This window comes from Loxodonta africana, chromosome 13 (assembly GCF_030014295.1).
Source record: "Loxodonta africana isolate mLoxAfr1 chromosome 13, mLoxAfr1.hap2, whole genome shotgun sequence".
Taxonomy (NCBI): Eukaryota; Metazoa; Chordata; class Mammalia; order Proboscidea; family Elephantidae; genus Loxodonta; species Loxodonta africana.
The window spans coordinates 43,644,745-43,661,841 of NC_087354.1; the positions used below are offsets into that span (position 1 = coordinate 43,644,745).

A 17,097-nucleotide genomic window follows, 5' to 3' on the forward strand; every position below is an offset into this window, starting at 1 on the left:
TGTAAAACAAAAAGAGACTAAATGGGTACACCAGCCCAGACACAAGGACGGGAAAGCAGGAGGGAATAGGAAGGTTAGTGATGGGGAACCCAAGGTTGAGAAGGGGAGAGTGTTGACATGTGGTAGGATTGGCAACCAGTGTTACAAAACAGTATGTGTATATTGTTTACTGAGAAACTAGTTTTCTCTGTAAACCTTCATCTAAAGTACAATAAAAAAAAAAACTCATTTTTTTTAACTTTAAGAATATCTTATGGTTTGGCACCATTTATTTTCTGCATGAAATTATTGGCACCCTTGTTGAAAATTAAATGATTGAATATGTGTGAGTGTATGTCTGAATTCTGTACTGATCCCCTGATATATCTGACTATCATTTTGTTAACATCACTCTGTACTGTTTGGTAAAAACTATTCTTATTTTTTCAAGTTACTTTTGCCATTCTGGAATCATTGCATATCCACTTGAGTTTTAGAGTCAATTTCTACAAAGAGAGCCTACCGGGATTTTGATTGCGATCATATTGGTCTTTAGGTCAGTTTGGGGAAAATGTATATCTTAATAATATTGAGTTGTCTTATCCATGGAAGTGGTGTATCTCTACATTATTCAGATCATCTTTAATTTCTTTCAGGAAAGTTTTTGGTGTAGAGGTCTTTCACATCTTTTTGTTCTTAGGTATTTGTTGTTTTTTGATGCTATTGTAAATAATACTGTTTGCTAAATTCATTTTCCAATCGTTTCATGTTATTTATAGTTGCCATTAATTTTTGTATACGGAAGCAGATCACCAGGCCTTTCTTCCATGATGCCACTGGGTGTGTCTTATATATTTAGGAGTTAACTACCTGCAATACAGTATTGAATAGAAGTGGTGAGAGGGCGTCCCTGTTTTGTTCCCGGTATTTTCTGGTATTCTTTGTTCCTTTCTGCGGATCCAGACTTCCATCAGGGATCGTATTCCTTCAGTCTGAAGAAATTCCTTTAGTATTTCTTGAATTGTATGTTTGCTGGTGATGAATTTTCTTAGCGTTTTCTCTGTCTGAAAATAGATTTATTTTACCTTAATCTTCAAAGGATATTTTTTGCAGGATTTAGAATTCTAGATTGACCATTTTTTTCCACTTACAGTAATTTAAATATTTGTTGTTTCCTAGCTTCCATTGTTTTATTATAAAAGTCATCTGTCATTCTTATTGTTGTTACCATGAAAGTAATGTGTTCTTTTTGTTCGGTTACTTTTAAGATTTTTCTCTTGATTTTCAATAGTTTGACAGTGATTTGCCTAGGTGGAATTTTGCGTGTGTGTATTAATTTGTTTGTGATACACTGAGTTTGTTAGGTATGTGGGTTTATGTATGATGTTAATTTTGGAAAAATTCTGAATTCACTTATCTTTTCTGTGTCTAGTGTGGTGTTAAGCCCATTGAGTGAACTTTTCAGGTACTGCGTTTTTTTAGTTTCAGAATCTCCATTGAGCTCTTTTTCAGAGTTGCCATTTTGCTGCTAAAATTTTCACATACCTTGAAAATCCATATTTGTCTCAAAAATATAATTTTAAACTTTATTTTAAAGTCTTTGCTAATTCCAACATCTGGATCACCTGTGGTTTTCTTATTTTGACTTTTTCCTCTTTTCCTGTGGGTCACATTTTCATGATTCTTTGCGTATCTTGTAATTTAAAAAAAATTGTATGTGGATATTATGTATAAAAAAACAGCGAGAATGAAGTTGATAGCTGTTTAGTGCTGGAGAAACGCATGCTAATTCCTCAGGCCAAGATGGTTAGGGGCTGTCTTCCCTCTGATGAGGAACTGAATTATGTGAGGGCTGGTTTGGAGCCCTGGTGGTGCAATGGTTAAAAGCTCGGCTGCTAACCCAAAGGTTGGTAGTTTGAATCTACCATCTGCTCCTTGGAAACCCCATGAGTTTGTTCTGCTCTCTCCTGTGGGGTTGTTATGAGTAGGAATAGACTCAGTAGCAATAGATTTTTTTTTTTTGGAGGGGGTGTTTGGTTACAACTATAGTTCATTTTGGTTTCAAATGCTTTGAGGGTGGATTCCGTCTCCATCCTACAACTGGGTTTAGAGTTTAAGTACTGCTAGATTCCAGAGTTCTTTCTCTGCTTTATAGCTCTGCATCTGGCTTTCCAGCCCTGGGTGATGTAAGTGGTTTGTGATCAGCTGCTAACCTGAAGGCTGGCGGTTAGAACCCACCTAGTGGCACCGTGGAAGAATGGCCTGGCGATGTGCTTCTGTAAAGATCATAGCCTAGAAAATCCTGTAGAACAGTTCTATTCTGTAACACATAGGGTCGCCATTAGTTGGGATCGACTTGATGGTGACGTATATCTAGTTTTCCACTCTGCAGAAGATCTTTCTCTGCCCTCTTGATCTGTTCCTAGATTTGTGTGTACTGCTGCATATTCTATAAAAACTCCATGGGGATAATTTGGTAGGTGGTGTTGATTAACTCTGCTTTTGGGGCTCCTCTGAATTGCAGTGCATCATATCGGCCTGCAGGGTTATTTGCTCCTTTACTCGCCATTGTCCTTAGAGTTGAAAATGGTTACTTGTTTCTATGTAGGAAGGGCCTGTCCCTCTCTGGAATTATTCCTTTAGATTTCTTTGTGTTCTTAGCTCTCTGATGGGTTTAAAATATTTATTTTGTAGTTTATCCAGATATTTCTTGTTTTTATAGTTTAAGTTACTGTGTCTTGGGACTTTCTACATCCTAACCAGAAGGAGAACCCTCAGCATTTCACTTTAGTGATTTCTTAATTTGTACAGGTTGAAAAGGTGATGTTCCTTTAAGCTCTTGATAGCACGAACAAGTTTGCTGGCAGGCACAAGTGACTTAAGCTTTAGTTTCTTTCTCATGTCCATTGAAGGTGGTTTAAACTATGGGGAACATGGTTAATTTTTTTTTTTTTACGATAGCCCAGGAATGCCTTCCCAAGCTAACTTCCCAGCTGTTAATTTTTTTCTGGATTTCAGCTTTTATGAGTAAAAGGCAGGTGATGTGAAGATAAGGTTTTGTTTATGGCTACTTTTACCACCGCAAGGTCAGAGTTGTTGACAGAGATTTATGGTTAAATTTCGCTGATCCTTGGAATAGACCATGACTGAATGCCAGTGAATAATATTGTAAATTAAATAACTTACCCCAGGTCACACAGCTAATTCTCCTTAGCTATCTTTTTTCCAAAGATTGTAGAGTATTAATTTCAGTATATTCTGATGCCAAATTTACACATTACTTTTCATGGTTATTATTTCCTGTTGATTGCTCTCTGTTAAAAAAAAAACCAAACCCGTTGACGTCCAGTTGATTCCAACTCATAGCGACCCTATAGAACAGAGTAGAACTGCCCCGTAGAGTTTTCCAAGGAGCGCCTGGTGAATTTGAACTGTCGATGTTTTGGTTAGCAGCCGTAGCTCTTAACTATTGTGCCAAACCAAACCAAACCCAGTGCTGTCAAGTTGATTCCAACTCATAGCGACCCTATAGGACAGAGTAGAACTGCCCATAGAGTTTCCAAGGAGCACCTGGTGGATTCGAACTGCCGACCCTTTGGTTAGCAGCCGTAGCACTTAACCCCTATGCCACCAGGTTATTATCCTCTGTTCTTTAGTTTCTTCGTTTGAAAATGGTGATAATAGTGCCTACCTCTGCAAAGTTGTTCTAAGATTTAATGACTCAGTTGAATAGGTTGGTGCGTAATAAGTACTCTGAGGGTTAGCCATTAAGACTACTACTACTACAACCATCACCAGCATTATTATTATCACTACTCGTTTGTAAGCTATTGGCTGCTCCTTTTTTGACTCTTCTGTTTCTGCTGCGACACTAAACATTGGCAACCTCCAGAGCTTGGTCATAGTTCCTTTTCTCTATCTGTAGTCTCTTCGTGAGTTCATCTATTTTGATTGCTTTAAATGCCATCCATATGCTGATGATTACCAGATGTGCATTTTCTGTAATCCTTTCCTCTCATTTGTTTTCCAGACTTGTATATGTAGTTGCTTACATGATATTTCCACTTGTATGTCTGATAGGCACTTTAGACTTAATATGGCCAGAGGCATATGAAGCCTGTATTCCCTTCTCTCTCTCAAACGACAGCAAAACAAAACCAACAGATGAACATATATAAACCTGTTCCTCTCCCAGCCGTCCCATTTTAGTAAATAGAACCAGTGTCTACCTGGTTGCTCTCAGTCAAACAAACCTAGGTATTGTGTTTGTTCCCATGTCTAAATCCGTTGGTGGGTCCATAACACATACCCAAATCATCAGTTTCTTCCCATCTGCACTGCTTCTGCCCTATCCAACCACTATTATCTTTTGCCCTGATTGCTGCAGCAACCTCCTAACTGGTCTACCTGTTCCTACTTTTTCGTCCCTCGTTAATCTGTGCTCTTTGAAGTAATTAGAGTGATCTTTTCAGGTTATGTCATTCCTTGTTTAAAAAAGGAAAACAAAACAAAACAAAACCCCAGAGGCCTTTTATCACATTTAGAATAAAATCCCAGACCGTAAGATATTATACAGTCTGACCCCTACTCATTCATTACTTCATCTCTCACCATTTTCCTCCTTGAATGCTTTACGTGAGCCACTAGCCTCCTTTCAAAAATGTCACTGTTTTTTTCCTGATTTAGACATTTTGTACTGCCTGTTTCTTTCAGCCTGGAGCATTTCTCCCATATCTTAGTATTACCAGCTTCTTCATGTCATGTAGGCCCCTCACCACCTGGAGAGGCTTCACTGAGTGCCACTGATAACTAAAATAGCATATCTAATCCCTCTAGTATAATGATTGGCAAACTACTGCTCACAGGCCAAATCTGGCAGGTGGCCTGTTTTTGTACTGTCTGAGGGCTAAGAATGGTTTTTACATTTTAAAAAGGTTTAATATTAAGAAAAACCAACCAAGCAACCAAACAAACAGAAAAAACCCCCAAAGAATATGCAACAGAGACCTTATGTGGCCTACAAAGCCTAAAATACTTACTGTCGGCCCTTTACAGATAAGTTGGCTAACTCCTTCCTTAGTATATCATTCTGTTTAATTTTTCTTAATAGAACTTAGGGCTATTTTAATTACTTTGTTCATTTGTTTTCCTTGGTAAATTTTGTCCTTCATTGTTGAGGAGTTTTGGAACATTGGTTGGATTATCTGGAATAAAGGAATTGAGCAACAACAGTTAATAAAAAGAATATTATGTTTTGTTAAAAAAAGAAAAAGCAGGACAGATCAGAAATGTAGGAGGGGCCAAGAATAAGGGGTATGTGGACAAGAAGATGTAGTTTGTTGTTCAAAGTATCTACTGCTCACATGACTCTGAAAATCCCTCAGAATCATTGAAATTGAGAATTCAAATCCATTTACTTCACAAATAACCTGTGAAATTGTTCAAGAGTACGCACATCTGAAAAATCTCTAAATACTTAAAGATGTCACATTATGGAACCCATGTGTCCCATAGACAAAGTAGTAGAGTGAAAGATGTAACCAGGCCATGCTTCCAAGTAAATGTTGTATTCTTGTTGTACAAGCTTAGGAATGTGGAAAGTGATGCCAAGTCTCAGGATTTGGTGTTAATTTATTGAATATATCTGTCTCATCATAAGCGGATCGACCCGTAGATGAGCTTCTCCTCTAATTCTTATTGAAAGTCAGAAGAAGAGGTGCTCAAATGAAGGATATCCTGAAAGAAACTGAAGGCATAAAATTTTATGAATATATAAATAAAATAAGATAAAAGGGCCTTTTTTTTTTCTTTGCTTCCGTGTTTACTACTTAGTGTAAGTAGTATAGAAACCTTGGTGACGTAGTGGTTAAGAGCTACAGCTGCTAACCGAAAGGTTGGCAGTTCGGATCCACCAGGCACTCCTTGGGAACCATATGGGGCAGTTCTGCTTTGCCCTATAGGGTTGCTATGAGCCGTAATTGACTCGATGGTAGTGGGTTTGGCTTTTTTTTGGGTAAGTAGTAGATGTTTATACTACTTCAGTGATGCCCTGCCTCCATATCTTCCTCTCTCCTAAAAGAAACCATTCTTCTAAAAAGAGACCGTCATCACCGTAGATTTATTTATTTAGTTATTTTAGGTGTTTTACTGTTACTATTATAGTCTGATTTTGGAGCGTGTATCAAACAGGTTTATCAGGAAGCAGATGATACAAGTAAATGGGTATTGGGGAGAGTTTTATGAAGGGACTACAATGTTGTGGGTAGGGTTAAGGAAAACCCAAAACAGGTACCGATGCTCCCCCTACCAAAGTTAGGCATTAAGGGGCAAGGAGGGGGGTGAATTTCTGGAACTTAGAGAGGGTTGCTAGAGTTTGTTTGTTTGTTTTTTTTTAATTTCATTTAATTCATTGTCGTTGAAAATATACATAGCAAAATATACACCAATTCAACAGTTTCTACGTGTACCATTTGGTGACACTGATTACATTCTTCAAGTTGTACAGCCATTCTCACCCTCCTTTTCTGATTTGTTCTTCCCCCATTAACATATGTTCACTGCTCCGTAAGGTTCCTATCTAATCTTTCAAGTTGGTGTTGTCAGTCCGATCCCATATACATAGTTCTTAACACTATAGATTTATTCTGTGTGTTTTTGAGCTTCATATAAATGGAATAAGTCAATCTACTTTTTTTACCTGACTTTTTCACTTAGCATTATGTCTATGAGTTTCATGTTGTATATATCAGCAGTTTTATTTTTATTTTTTATGTTGGATTTCGCTTATCAATATACCACAGTTTATCCATTTTATTGTTGATGGACATTTTGATTATTCAAAAAATTTTTTTTTGCTGTTATGAATGAAGCTGCAGTGAACATTCTTGTATGTATCTTTTAGTGGACATAATAAGCACTCAGTTCTGTAGGGTATATATATCCAGGTGTGAATTTGCTGAATCATAGGATGGAAAAAAAAATTTTTTTTTTCTTTCTTAGGATGTATGTATGCCGCTAAGCAGTTTTCTAGAGTAGTTGTACCAATCATACCCCCACCAGCAATGCTTGGTATTGCGAATTCTTTTAATTTTAGCCATTTTGGTGGATGTTTGGTAGTATCTCATTGTGATTTTTATTTTCATTTCTCAGATAACTAATGTTATTGTCTTAGTCAGCTATTACTGCTTCACAGACGACCTGAAAATAACAAAACAATAGCACTTATTTCTTGGTTATGAGCTTGTGTGTCATCTAGGGTAACTCTACTCCTTGTATTTTATTTTTCTCCTGGTACCAGTAGTACCAGGAGGGACCAGTCCTTGGAGAAGGACATGATGCTTGGTAAAGTAGAGGGTCAGTGAAAGAGAGGAAGACTCAATGAGATGGATTTATGCAATGGTTACAACGATGGGCTCAAGCATAGCAACGATTGTGAGAATGGTGTTCTCTATGTCTCCCTTTGTGCCAGTACTGTACTATATTTCCTGTAGCTTTATATAATCGTTGAGATTTGGTAGTGTAAGTCCTCCAACTTTGTTCTACTTTAAAATCGTTTTGACTATTTCAGATCCATTAGATTTCCCATAAATATTTGAGAATCAGCTTGTCAGTTCACCTGGCTGGGATTTTCTTTGAAATTGTATCGAATCTGTAGATCAGTTTGGAGGAGAATTGACTACTTAATGAATGATGTTGAATGTACCAGTCAATGAACATAGTATATTCCTTCATGTATTTAGGTCTTTTTGAGGCCTCAGGGTGCACATGGTTAATGTGCTTGGTTACTAACAGAAAGGTTGACTATTCAAGTCCACTGAGAGTTGCCTTGGAAGAAAGGTCTGGCAGTCTACTTCTGAAAAATCAGCCATTGAAAACCCTACGAATCACAGTTCTACTCTGACACACATAGGGCAGCCATGAGTTGGAACTGATTCCACAACAGCTGATTTGGTGCCTTGCATATCTTTTGTTAGCTTTATGGTGTTAACTGAAAGGTCGGCAGTTTGCACCCACTAGCTGGTCTGTGGGAGAAAGATGTGGCAGTCCACTTCCATAAGGATTTACAGCCTTGGAAACCCTATAAGGCAGTTCTCTGTCATATATCGCATTGAGTTGGAATCAACTCAGTGGCAATGGGTTTTGTTTTGCTTTTTTAAAATTAACATAAGAATTAAATGCACAGATCTTAAGTGTTCAGTTTGAGTTTTCACTTGTGTAACCACTGGAGCCCTGGTGGCACAGTGGTTAAGAGCTCAGCTGCTGACCAGAAGGTCTGCAGTTCAAATCCACCACCTGCTCCTTGGAAACCCTATGGGGCAGTTCTGCTCTGTCTTTTAGGGTTGCTATGAGTCGGTGTCGACTCGATGGCATTGGTTTTTTAAAATTTTTTGGTGTAACCACTACCAAGAATAAGACACAGAACATTTCCATCAACCCTAGAAAATCTGTTCTCATGCCAGTCAATCCCGCTTTTCATCCCCTCCCCTACACTTTTTGGCTTCTGCTATTGTACGTTAATTTTGTCTGTTCTTGGATCATACCTATGTGCTCTTTTGTATCTGGCTTCTTTTGCTTAATATAGTGTTTTTGCTGTTGCAATATAAGTAATTTTTTTAAATTAATGAGTAATATTATATGAATAATAAATATATTACAGCTTATCCATTCTTCATTTTAAAGAATTTCATTAAAAAAAAATTTCTTACTCCCTAATAGAGTTTTGGCAACTCCATCATTTAGCAGTTTTCTTAAAAATAGCTGCATAGAGAGATCGGGAACCAGACAAGGATGCCCTTTATCACCGCTCTTATTCAACATGGTGCTGGAAGTCCTAGCCAGAGCAATTAGGCTAGATAAAGAAATAAAGAGCATCCAGATTGGCAAGGAAGAAGTAAAAGTATCTCTATTTGCAGATGACATGATCTTATACACAGAAAACCCTAAGGAATCCTCCAGAAAACTACTGAAACTAATATAAGAGTTCAGCAGAGTATCGGGATACAAGATAAACATACAAAGATCGGTTGGATTCCTCTACACCAACAAAAAGAACATCGAAGAGGAAATCACCAAATCAATGCCATTTACAGTAGGCCCCCCAAAAGATAAGATACTTAGGAATAAATCTTACCAGAGATGTAAAAGACTTATACAAAGAAAACTACAGTACACTTCTGCAAGAAACCAAAAGAGACTTACATAAGTGGAAGAGCATACCTTGCTCATGGATAGGAAGACTTAACATTATAAAAATGTCTATTTTACCAAAAGCGCTCTGTACATTTAATGCAATTTTGATCTAAATCCCAATGACATTCTTTAATGAGATGGAGAAACAAATCACCAACTTCATATAGAAGGGAAAGAGGCCTTGGATAATTAAGCATTACTGAAAAAGAAGAACAAAGTGGGAGGCCTTACTTTACCTGATTTTAGAACCTGTTATACTGCTGCATAAAAAAAAAAAAAAATTTTTTTTTTTATACTGCTGCAGTTTTTTTTTTTTTTTTTTTTTATACCGCCACAGTAGTCAAAACAGCCTGGTACTGGTACAATAACAGATAATGGACCAATGGAACAGAATTGAGAATCCAGACATAAATCTACCCACATATGAGCAGTTGATATTTGACAAAGGCCCCAAAACAATTAAATGGGGAAAGACAGTCTTTTTAACAAATGGTGCTGGCATAACTGGATATCCATCTGCAAAAAAAGGAAACAAGACCCATACCTCACTCCATACACAAAAACTAACTCAAAATGGATCAAAGACCTAAATGTAAAATCTAAAACGATAAAGATCATGGGAAAAAAAATAAGGACAATGTTAGGAGTCCTGATACATGGCATAAACAGTATACAAAACATTATAAAGAATGTAGAAGAAAAACTAGGTAACTGGGACCTCCTAAAAATCAAGCATCTCTGCTCATCCAAAGACTTCACCAAAAGAGTAAAAAGACTACCTACAGACTGGGAAAAAGTTTTTAGCTATGACATTTCTGATCAGCACCTGATTTCTAAAATCTACATGAACTGCAAAAACTGAACGGCAAAAAGAGAAATAACCCAATTAAAAAATGGACAAAAGATATGAATAGACACTTCACTAAAGAAGACATTCAGGTATATGAGGAAATGTTCATCATCGTTAGCCATTAGAGAAATGCAGATCAAAACTACAATGAGATTCCATCTCACTCCAACAAGGTTGGCATTAATCCAAAAAGCACAAAAGAATAAATGGTGGAGAGGCTATGGAGAGATTGGAACACTTCTACACGGCTGGTGGGAATGTTAAACGATACCACCACTTTGGAAATCAATTTGGCGCTTCCTTAAAAAGCTAGAAATAGAACTACCATACGATCCAGCAATCCTACTCCTTGGAATATATCCTAGAGAAATAAGAGTCTTTACATGAACAGATACGTGCACACCCATGTTTATTGCAGCACTGTTGACAATAGCAAAAACATGGAAGCAGCCAAGGTGCCCATCAACGGATGAATGGATAAATAAATTATGGTATATCCACACAATGGAATATTATGCATCGACAAAGAACAGTGAGGAATCTGTGAAACATTTCATAACATGGAGGAACCTGGAAGGCATTATGCTGAGTGAAATTGGTCAGTTGCAAAAGGACAAATATTGTATAAGACCAATATTATAAGAACTTGAGAAATAGTTTAAACTGAGAAGGAAACATTCTTTTGTGGTTATGAGAAACGGGGAGGAAGGGCGGGCGGGGGAGGGGCATTCACTAATTAGATAGTAGGTAAGAACTACTTTAGGTGAAGGGAAAGACAGCACACAATTTGGGGAGGTCAGCACAATTGGACTAAATCAAAAGCAAAGAAGTTTCCTGAATAAACTGAATGCTTTGAAGGGCAGCAGAGCAGGGGCAGGGGTCTGGGGACCATGGTTTCAGGGGACATCTAAGTGAGTTGGCATAATCAAATCCATTAAGAAAACATTCTGCATCCCACTTTGAAGAGTGGCGTCTGGGGTCTTAAATGCTAGCAAGCAGCAATCTAAGATGCATCAGTTGGTCTCAACACACCTGGATTAAGGGATAATGAAGAACGCTAAGGACACAAGGCGATTACGAGCCCAAGGGACAGAAAGGGCCACATGAACCAGAGACTACATCATCTGAGACCAGAACTACATGGTGTGCGGCTACAACCGATGACTGCCCTGACAGGGAACACAACAGAGAACCCCTGAGGGAGCAGGAGAGCAGTGGGATGCAGGCCCCAAATTCTCATATGACCAGACTTAATGGTCTGAGACTGGTAGGACCCCTGTGGTCATGGCCCCCAGACCTTCTGTTGGCCCAGGATAGGAACCATTCCTGAAGCCAACTCTTCAGACATGGATTGGACTGGACAATGGGCTGAAGAGGATTGCTGGTAAGGAGTGAGCATCTTGGATCAAGTGAACACTTGAGACTATGTTGGCATCTCCTTCCTGGAGGGGAGGTGAGAGGGTGGAGGGGGCGAAATGGACACGAAAAGAGAGAGTGGAGAGAGAGAGCAAACTGTCCCTTTAAGGGGAGAGTAATTGGGAGTGTGTAGCAAGGTGTATATGGGTTTTTGTGTGAGAGACTGACTTGATTTGTAAACTTTCACTTAAAGCACATTAAAAATTATTAAAAATAAAAAAAACATTAAAAAAAAGTCAATTTATTGTGTATCAATAATAAAACTGAAGGAAATGTTTGCCTCCAAAAAAAAAAAAAAAAAAAAAAGCTGCGTAGAGTGGCCAGCAGTTCACCTACATTTCTAAACTTTCCTCTTCCATCTGTATTTTTAGGCATGTTTGCTGAGTCAGCAACATTGATTACCTTTTAGGAGAGGATGTTGATTTATTGCTCTTTTTTAAAGTTGCTCCTTATTTTTAAGTCAAATTTTTGTTGAAAATAGCTCTTACAGGAAGTCAAATAAAATGACATGTATACCTTATACGTGAAAATAGATGAAAAAGTCAGTACGAAAAGGGAGTAACAGCTATCATGAAGTTAAAAAAAAAGATAACCTTTAGCAATAAAAATGATTGCTAAAATACATTTATTAATACGTATGTGAATTCGTTTATTCTTTCAACAAATATATTTTTGAGCTATGGAAGCCGATGAGAAAAAGACAGTGACCCTAACTTTTTGGTGAAGAAGCTCGCCAATAAACAAAAATAAATAATAATGTAATTTTAGGTAGTGCTTTAAGTTCTCTGATTAAAAATAAATTAGGATAAAAGGGATAGAGCCATGGGGGTGGTTATTTTTCTAAGGTAGTGAGGAAAAGCCTCTCTGAAGAGTTGGCATTTGAGCAGAGACCTCCAGGCGGAGGGAACAGGAAGTGTAAAAGGCCTGAAGCAGGAAAACGCTTAAAAACGGAAAAAAAACCAGTTACAGTGCAGTGAGGGAAATACGAGGTTGGAGGGGATCAGATCACGTAGGGCCTTCTAGGCCACAGCAAGAGGTTTCAGTTTTGTTTAATTGTGGTATGGAAAGCCATTGAAAAGTTTTGAACAGGTAAAAAGGATGACTCTGCCTGCTGTGTGGAAAATAGACTGTAGGGGAACAATGATAGAAACATGGATACCACACTTTTTCACTAATTCAGGTGACAGAATGATAGTGGGCTTGAACTAGGTGGTAGAGATGGGGATGATAAAAAATGGTTAGATTCAGGATATGTTTTGAAGTTAGACCTATTTCTGTTAAATTGACTATAGGAGGAATTCCCTGACAGGATTTAGAAAGGGGAGGGTTTGGAAAAAATTTATAGTAGTGCATTAGTCAGGGTAGGCTAACTTCTAAATAATCACTGAGTATCAGTCGTTCTACACAGTAAAAGTTGATATCTCCTTTACATCACAGTCCCGTGTAAGTGGGGGTAGGGTGATGGTGGGCTCTCTGTTCCTTGTGGTCGGTTGGAAACCAGGCTCCTTCCAGCTTATGGCTCTCTTATCCTTAGGGCCTCAGAACCTTTCGCTGGATCCTCTTGATTTCCCAGCAGACCAGAAAAGAGAGCCACTCTTGGGGCTTTTATTAAAGCCTGGAGCAGATGTATCTCACTCACATCTGTGCACTGAACAGTGATGTAGGGCATGTTCACATGGCCACGTGTAACTTCAAGGAAGGCTGGGAAATACAGTCTAACTCTGTGCTCATGCAGAGGAGGCGATGGGTTTGTAGGCCACCTAGTCTGCTTCTGCCACAATACAAGATTGTTTGGGGGCTTTTGAAAATAAATTGCCACAAAACACATGGGTTTGCAAAGTTTAAAAATCCAAATGTTTACATGTTGAAATAAGTTCCACGTATGTTTATGTATGTGATTGTACATTAGTATGGTAATAACTTCATTTGTTTGTAGAATGGTTTGTCATAGTGACCCTATAGGACAGCATAGAATGTCCCATAGGGTTTTCAAGGAGCGAGTGGTAGAATCAAATTGCTGACCTTTTGGTTGGCAGCTGAGCTCTTAACCACTGCACCACCAGGACTCCTGTAAATACTATAGGATGAAGAAATATGAGTATTAGTTCTGGAACACCACTTTCCTGTAGTTATTTATTTAAAAGAAGTTCAAAATGTTTGAAGGTTCTCTCCCCATAAAATTTACATCTGTAGGTAAATCAGTAATGTTTTCTAAAAAAATGAACCTTGCCTTGATAGTACGGTGGTTTTCTTTTTATATGTACCAGTGAGGCCTTTGCTTTGAGCTTTTTTTTCAGCAGTGATGTTAGATTTAAAAATTTTTTTAGACATTTCCCTGATTCTGTCCTTCCATTCCTCTTTCTGATTGATAATATATAATCCTGGTGATTAACATTCATCAATAGATCCCTATGGTAAAGCAAGTAAGAGACTAGAGTTTTTTTTTTTTTTCTTGGAAAATAACCTTGAGAAGTTGATAGAGAAGCAGAAGCAACATTAACAAAATTTTTTTAGAAAATTAAATTTTATTAGCATTATTTCAGACACAGAACTAAAATCTTTATTTGAATCGTTTTAATTGAACGTCTAATTTAAAGGAAACCATATTTTCTAATTGTGTTTTCTTTTTTCACCACAGTTTTCCTCTATAATTAGTCCCTTCTAACTCAACCCGGTGAATAACACCAGAAGCTGGCCTATTCTGGACCACACCCGACTGACCACAGCAATTGTCTCACCACATTGGTTCCCCTTGTCAGCGTATGCTTTTGAAGTAACTACATTGGGATAGGGGACAAAGAGAATGTTAAATATACCTAATTCTTTACATGCATTGTTTTGTTTTATTTTGTTATCAGGCAGTTATCCCCACATTACCTATTGAATATATTTCTTTTTTCCCTGCTGATTTGAAATGCCATCTTTATATCATAAAGTAAGTTCTCATAGGCTTTTGGGTCCTTTTTTATGCTTTAAGTCTTAATTTTCTGATTTGAAAAGTCATTTGTTACCTGTCTCAGAATTGCTGTTCAACTCAAATCAAGAAATGTATGTCAAACTTATTTTTGGTGAAAGTATAAAAGCAAATTTTGAAGATTTCCCAAAAACCTAATGTTTTTGTCCATTTTTTAATATGTGTGTACCTTTATGTATAGTTTTACATTTCACCTTTTTTCCTTTTGTCATCATATTGTGCATCCCTTGCCATATTTTCTGCCTAGTTGGCATACAGGTATCCCTCACTATCCAAATCTGTTTAATTCTCCAATTTGGATATTAAATATGAAATTTAGATAGCCTTTTTTGAATCTATTTGACCTTCCCCAAGTTTGGATAGGAAGTAGCAAGGCTTTTGCTTCCTGTGTTTACATGGTGAGATTTTTAGATATGAGGAATTTGTTTAAAGAGGAATACCTATGTCCCCAAAGGGCATTCCTCTGAAATGCTACTTATTATAGTGCGGTTTTTTTAATGGAGAGCAGATGCCCAACTCAAACTGGCTCAAGGAATAAAAGGGAGTTGTTTGGCATACTTAATAGGGAAGCTCAGTGGTTGAGCTTACTTGAGGCTTGACTGGATTCATTGGCTCAAACAGTGTTGATGAGGCTGTGTGCATTAGTTTCACTTCATTTAATTGCAAAGAGGCTTCTTCTATGCTCATAGCGACCCTATAGGACAGGGTAGAACTGTCCCATAGAGTTTCCAAGGAGTGCCTGGCGAATTTGAACTGCTGACCTCTTGGTTAACAGCCGTAGCACTTAACCACTACGCCACCAGGGTTTCATATGAGTCGGAATCGACTCGACGGCAGTGGGTAGGTGGGTTTTTTCTGTGCATTCAGGAAAGATGGCTGCCAGCAGTTGTAGGTTTACATCTTTCTACCTTAGGTGTCTTAGTGGGGGGATGGGGAGGAAGAACTCTTCTTTCCCAGTAGTTGCCCCAAAAGTTCCAGTATAGAATAGAATCTATTGAACAGCCACTGTGGCTAGGGGTATTTTAATAAACTGATTGGCTGGGCCTGGGTCACAGCCAATATAGGCCCCCCAAAAAAAGACAAAAAATCTGGGGGATGAGCTTATTCCACTCAAACTGTATCAGATGACGAAGGGGAAGAAGTGGTTCTTCAAAGGAAAACACAATACTTCTACCAGAAGAGGGTACATTACATACTGGGCAGGCGAAAACAATAGCTGTCTATGTACCTGTGCTACAGTGTGTCATATGATAACTCCTTTCTCCTATCACCTTTTCTTTAACTGAAATGCTACGAAATGTTTTTTGTCTCAGCACCCAGTTTGGCTTTTACTTGCATTGATGTACTTTAGGTGAAACTTGCTCTTTTATGTCCCGTCTGGTGATGAAGGTCAGCTGACCTGTACTCTTGTCACATCTTTCCTCAAAATCTTGCTCCCCCCATTCTCTTTTTTTTTTCTTTAATTTTTTCAGAAGAAGAGATAGCATTTTTGTCTTAACTATCTGAGATGAAGCTATCCAACTTTGACCTAAATCTCATTTAATGTTGCTTACTCAAGAACCTTGGTTCGTTAGTTAGACCTACTTTTTCTTTATCTTTCAGTTTCTGCATCTCTGCTTGATCCTGTTCATGATTGTATAGGTATGCTCCCAAGCCCCTAAAAAACATTTCTCTCACACTCTTTTTCCTTCTTTTCTTTATGGCAGTTTTGACCAACACCTGCTAGGTATTTGTTTGCCACTCTGTCACTTAATTCTTAGCTTCTTAGAGTCTTTTTCTAATTCCCACTTCTCTGCAAGATTACCAGTGATACTCTGAGACCTTTTTCTCAGGCCTTAACCTAGAATGATAGTGTGTGACAGCTAGAAAGAACCTGAAATATTTAACTCTCTTTTTCTATTTTGCTTAATCTTATTTTGGTATCTGTTTGGCTAGTATTTACATGGTATGCCGTCTCCCATTTTTTCTTTTTATTTTCAGATTCTATATGCTCATGTTCTAGATTTGCATCTATTAAAAACTACGTAGAGTTAGATTTAAAAATTCTGATCTGAGAATCTTTGTCTTTTAACTGGAGTACGTTAATGCAATTACTGATACATTTAGTTTTAAAACTACTATCTGCTTTCTATTTGTTCTAATTTTTTCACTCCTTTCTTGCCTTCTTTTGAATTGATTGATTTTATCATTCCATTTTTTTTCACTCTGCTGTTTCATAAGTTGGAAACCCTGGTGGTGTAGTGGTTAAGAGCTTGGCTGCTAACCAAAAGGTTGGCAGTTTGAGACCACCAGGTGCTCCTTGGAAACCATATGGGGCAGTTCTACTCTGTTCTATAGGGTTGCTACAACTCAGAATTGGCTCGATGGCAATGGATTTTTTTTCCCCCTTATTTCTTAATTTGGTAAGTTAATACTCGGCAAAGGGCCACGTAGTAAAAATTTTTGACTTTGTGAGCCAAATGGTCCCTGTCACAACTACTTAATTTTGCTGTTGTAATGCAAAAGCATCCATAGATAATAGGTGAATGAATGAGTTACAGATAAAGGACTGAATAAAAATCCAGATAAAAGAGCATGTAGGTTGGGACCAGAACCGTGGAGAATAACTGAGTCTTTAAAGTGAGATAGCAGAAAAGGAGCTGTGAGAGTGAGTCAAAGGAAGAGTAAGTACATTAGGAAGACTATAAGA

At 37.8% G+C, this 17,097-nt stretch overlaps 1 protein-coding gene across 15 annotated transcripts in view; it reads left to right on the plus strand.

The window, feature by feature from the left end:
- MYO9A (myosin IXA) overlaps window positions 1-17,097 on the plus strand; it is a 247,598-nt gene that overhangs the window by 12,585 nt on the left and 217,916 nt on the right. The window contains exon 1 of one of the 15 annotated variants that reach the window (XM_023552879.2): window positions 14,006-14,369. The exons of the other annotated variants lie outside the window; for them this stretch is intronic. The gene's annotated coding sequence lies outside the window, so the exon portion shown is untranslated. Of the gene's footprint in view, window positions 1-14,005; window positions 14,370-17,097 lie in introns of those variants that run through there. 15 annotated transcript variants of the gene reach the window in all.